The sequence below is a fragment of the Gavialis gangeticus genome, unplaced genomic scaffold (assembly GCF_001723915.1).
Source record: "Gavialis gangeticus isolate Ggan-Ray unplaced genomic scaffold, GavGan_comp1, whole genome shotgun sequence".
NCBI lineage: Eukaryota > Metazoa > Chordata > Crocodylia > Gavialidae > Gavialis > Gavialis gangeticus.
The window spans coordinates 21587931-21593418 of NW_017729024.1; the positions used below are offsets into that span (position 1 = coordinate 21587931).

A 5488-nucleotide genomic window follows, 5' to 3' on the forward strand; every position below is an offset into this window, starting at 1 on the left:
CCCCGCCGCATTGTTCGGCGGCGGCTCCGCGGGGAAGGGGCAGACGCGAAGGCGCCGGCTCCGGCGGTGACAGCGGGGCCGGGGCCGGGGCCGGAGCAGGCGCCCCCCCGCCCCTGGAGCTCTCCTCCCCTCCTTTCCCCGGGCCGCACGGCCGGGCAGAGCGGGCTCCCTCTCTCTCGCCTCCCGGGCGCGGGCAGGTGAGGCGCGACCCCTCGCTCCCGCCGCCTAGGAAACGTGGCTTGCAAGTTGGCCGCGTCCCCGCAAGTTTGCCGGCCTCGCGGCCTCGGCCCGCCAGCCTGAGGGGGCTCCGCGCAGCGGGAGGAGGAAGAGCCCGGCTGCCGGGAGCTGGGAGCGGGAGGAGGAAGCGCCGCCGAGGTGGTTGGCGCCGGCTGCAGCCTGCACAAACTCGGGGTGAAGCCCTTGAGCCCCTAGCTGGAAAAGATGGTTGCGTGTGTCCGGTGCTCACAGGCCCAGCATGTCATGTCCCGTGGAAATGGATAGTCCAGGCGTGGCTGAGGAGTTTCCCTGGAGGCAGCTTGCCGTGAACCTTCACCTAAAAGTTTTCCTCACTGCAGCATTTCAGAGACTTCCTAATTCAGAGCCTGGCCCCTACGCTTCCTGGAGCTGGAGCAGGAGCAGGCCTGGCACCTCTTTGGGAAATGCTTAAAGGGACTTAAAATACTGTTGTACCTTGATACTTGGAAAGCATGCGTATAATTTTGTAATAAGGAAGTACACAAAGGTAGAGGTCATATTGTTGGCTAGACATGCTCATTGCAGCAGCGGAGTTTGTGATACAACTTTAATGCCAAAGCCTAATCAACCGGTGGTGCTTCTGGTGATATAGGTAAAAAAAATTGTGTTTAGTGATTATATATATTAGGGCCAAAAGACCCTGTGTAGTTTTGTGTGACTTGTGTTGAAGAATTTTGTGTGTAAAATTTTAGCTCTTTTGTGCTTGGTACTTTCCACCGTTTGTCCTTGTCCACTTAACAAATTCCAAAAATTGGACAGTAAAATGATTAAACTGTGTAGGAGACCATTGGAGGAATCTGACTTGAAAAACGGTGGTCTTAAGAGTCATTTTAGTTTTACTTTCTATATGTCTTGTGTCATGAAGTTCTTGCAGAACTATTTTTGTTTTGTAAAGCTGACACTTTACAATGTTTTCTCTTTTTCTCTGCTTCACTTTTTCTCCAGACTCCTGCAACAATAGGGCACCTACTAATTTAATATGCAGTATAAAATCCTTAACGCACTAAGTCAGGCCTGTCAAACTGAGCTGTCACCAAGTAATAACTACCCTCCTAAGTGAAGTTATGGGGGGCCTGCTAGATGGTGCTGTTCGATTTAAATGCATTTCATCTCCCATTCATTATAACTACCAGCTGGAAATATGTATTGCTCATATATGGATTACTGCATGTATAACACTTTAGGTGGATCACTTTTAAACCACTGACTGAATGATTACTAAACAGTAGTTTTGTAGCTCACAGTTATGGATGAACATAATTTAGAATTCAGAAAGAGTTGGCTGCTGCTGTGGAATGTCATTATATGGGCTATCTTCCAGATTGTTTTGTATTGCATCTTCTAAAGTTTCTTACTAGAAACATCTTTGTCATCACTGCAGTTCTTTTTTCTTCCCTAGTTCCATAATGTTTTGGTTTTGTCTTTCTTATGGGGTATTTCTAAAACAATTACAATACCCTTCCCAGGGCAGACACCTGAATCTTTGGTTCTCTTTGAGAAACGTCTTTCCAAGTTCTGTACAAAGTTGTGTTGAGTTCAGAACAAGGAAAATAATATGGATATTTGACTCAAATGATGTAAAGTATTTTTTTAATCATAGGAATGCAGAATAATTATTATGTTTGAAATGTTGACCACTGTTGTAAGATAAATTATTGAAACAAGATGCATGCATGTGCTTAGGGTGTTTTGTAATGGAAACTTATAGTGGTTGAAGGGTTTCTTTCTACTGAACCCACTTTAGTTGTTGATTGCTGCGAAGGGGTGGGGGGTATGCGTGCATGCACATCACGCGCTGAGTGATAGACACTTCTATTTGGGAATGTTTGCAGAACACAAAATTATTTCATTATATATTCTGTCAGTTCAAATTGTTTTTACGTATCCAAGATGCAGTGTTAGTAACAAACCTAAATGCACATGTAACCATTGGCTAATACAAACTATTGTTTAAATACACTACTCAGTTTACATAGTTGGGTCTCATTGCACAGAATGTGATTCTTGCCCAAGGAAATGAGTGCTGGTGACAGAAATTCTACACAAGGATAGGAGATTTTTGAAGTGTGGAAAAGGGGATATATACATTGTTCCTTTCTGTTCTTTTTGTTTTAATCAAGAGTTTAATGGATCTGTTATAGACGGATCCAGAGCAAGTGTTTTTCTAAAGAAATACGTGTATATATGCTATCATCAATTAACTTTTACTTAAAAAGTTATTTTAAGAAGAAATAGGTATATCTTACAGCTTCTTATATATCATTTATGGTAGCCTTTGGCAAGTTCTCAGTTGTGAAGATTATGAGAATTCTCTCTTGCATTCTCTCTTTGTCCCTCTTATCTGACCTCGGGGGCAAATCATCCATTTTAAGTATCTTAACAACAAATCTAAAGTGGATGAATAGAAATATTTCCTCTGAATTTAACTCTATACCAAACAGGTATAGCACAGTTAAGTAAAACACTAAAAAAGAGTAGTACAGTAGCTCTGAAGAACAAAGATTACAATGGGAAGATGAATAGAGACAAATCAGAGGACTTTTTTTTTCCTTAGTGAAAGAGTGGTGACTTGATTCTAGGGTCAGGCCACTCCACTCAAATAATGGATGGGAAAGTTGTATTCAACAATAGCCCCTCTAACATTTGTGCTGTGCCAACACCAAATAAGGTTCATCCACGTTGTTAGAGGAAAAGGACCCACATTTTTCTTAACATCCACTTTTGTTATCTCCTTGGGGCAGGATATGTCTTCTTGATTCCCTTGTATGCCTTAAAGGTGGATTAATTCAGACTAGGAGCCTACACCTACTGCACTGAACAACAAATCTCCATAAATTGAGTTTAGAGGGTGTAAGGTCAGAATCTACAGCTGTGTCTTCTTTATATACCTTTACTTACAGACTATGCTTTTTTCTGGCTAACATTAAACATTTGTAGATTTTGTTATATAAGTATTGCCAAACAATAAAAAGGAACAACAATGTAATAGAGAACTTAGATAAAAGGGTAATGTTATATCATAGGCAAAATTAGATTCAGATGAAAAACTATTCAGTTCTCCAATGTATGCAAATAAATATTTGTATTCCAGCAGTCCTCTTAACCAGGTCATCTCTAGAATACTTTCATCCTAGGGAACTCAGTGGGAGCTTTGGCAGAATAAAATGATCAGATGCCTGCTAATCAGAGATACAAGCCTACAGTTGAGAAACTTAATCCAAAAGATGGAAGAGTCAAAATAAATTACCCTAAGGCCTGATTCAACACTAATTGAAGATAATTGTAAATTCTGTATTGAGTTTAATTGTACGGGATCAACACCCTATTGAGGAGTCTAGTTCTTCTTCAGTCCCCAAGATGTAGAGGAGATGGAACTGCTGTCCTTGATCCACTCGTTTTTTGTATGAGCCTGGGTGGAAGGTGTCTTGTCAGTTTGATCCCTGCTAGCTGGTGGTTTGCAGGAAGATGGGGATTTTTTCTATCTTTGTTCTCCCCTGAGTTTGATGGCTGCTAAGTTAGGGAGAAGGTGTTCTCTTCCCTGTTCTTCCTAACAGTGTCTGCCTTAGTTCAGAATCTTTTCTTGAGCATGTGCAGAAGGAAATGAATGCTGTTTTGGTTTTTACTTGTTTCTGTTTAATAAGAGAGAAACTGACCAGTGCATTTGACTTGGCTGCTGTCTGTGGCAGAGGTTCTGGAGCTCATTGTTTATAAACTAGGGAAAACAGAATTGCATTGGTTCACATAAGAAAGGTTATCTTTGCAGCTATATGGAAGGGAATTTTTAATTGTTTTTAAAAATTAAAGCTTAGATCCAGACAGAACTTACAGTTAGGACTGTCTCACTCAGAAAGACACATTTCCTCATGACAAAGTCAATGAGTTTGTTTTTCAAACTATGATTATAGGGTATCCTGATATTCAGTTCACCCACATTTTTTCGTTGTTCTGTTGTTCTGTTACTACTTTTTATTTTTTGAGAGCCAGATTCAAAAGTCAGCTTTCCTTGGCTCAAGGCAACCTCAGATTGACTCACTGGCAGATTTTGGGTTCAGTCATTCATTAGCTGTTCATTCTAGAGCTCCTTATTTCACAAGCATTTGGAATGTATCCTGGGAAGTTGACATGGTAATGATTTCTGCCACCCTAAACTATTTTTAAGGCTGCAGAGGGCAGTTTTAAAACTAAATATGACAGCAGAATTGGTAGGTTGATCTCACTAGTTGCAAAATCCAGATTTGAGGTTACACAATGATTTAATTCAGCAGGTTTGAGTGTTCAGTATGTGGGCACCATGTAAAAAGCAATTGCTGGTCACAGGGTTACTGTTTTGGGAACCTAGGGATGTAGAACTTCTGCATTTTTTATAAGTGGGCCACATATTGGAATGTTGTTGAAATAACAAACATTGTTCAATTGTTTGCTTTTAAATGTGCTGCACTGAGTCTGCTTTTAGAAAGGATATCAAGGGAAAGAGCATTTTTAACTATAAATTACTTTATCCCTATTATGCTATAAAAGTTGTACAGTGGGTATGGGGTTATACACGCATAAGCTCCCATCCAGCAAAGTACTAAAATACATGAGTAAATAAATACATGAGTAGTCTCCTTGACTTCAACAGGACGAGTTGGTCACATAAAGTTAAGTATATGTTTAAGTGCATTTCCAGAACAGAAACCTGCTGCTGGGGAAGAGTGACAAATACTAAAGAATTTAGTATTCAATACTTTGCTAAAAATACCTTTTTAATTCTTTGTGCTGTGTCCCCGCCCTTCCTCCACAACCAGGCTCATCCTACAAAATATACTTTTTCTGTGTGACTGTCCCTGTGAAAGATGTGTGGTTTGTTCATTTTCACTTTTAGCTTAACTTTTAGCTTTTATCTTAAGCAAACTGATGCTGAGAGAGATGCTAAGGGGTTACTTCTGCTTCCACTGAAGCCAGTGGCAAATTTTCTGTTTACTTTAGCAAACACGATTTAATTCCAAAGTACAGTAGGTATTTAAAACTTTTTGGAGGAAGCAGTAATCAACAGAAGCCAGAAACCATTTTTGGTATGCATTAGCATTTATTTTTGCTTAATTATAGGTAGGTGATAGAATAGCCAGCTCTTACCCAACTCTTCCCTTTCCTTTTTTTTTACTCGCTTATAACTTTGCCAAACTTCAGCCACTTGGCCTGAAAGATATCATGGCAGATGTTTTCCTTAGGCTGATTTTTTTTTTTTTTTTTT

General features: G+C 40.4%; 1 protein-coding gene across 2 annotated transcripts in view; it reads left to right on the forward strand.

Annotated features, from left to right (window-relative positions):
- SSBP2 (single stranded DNA binding protein 2) overlaps positions 1 to 5488 on the forward strand; it is a 355671-nt gene that overhangs the window by 537 nt on the left and 349646 nt on the right. The window lies entirely within an intron of this gene.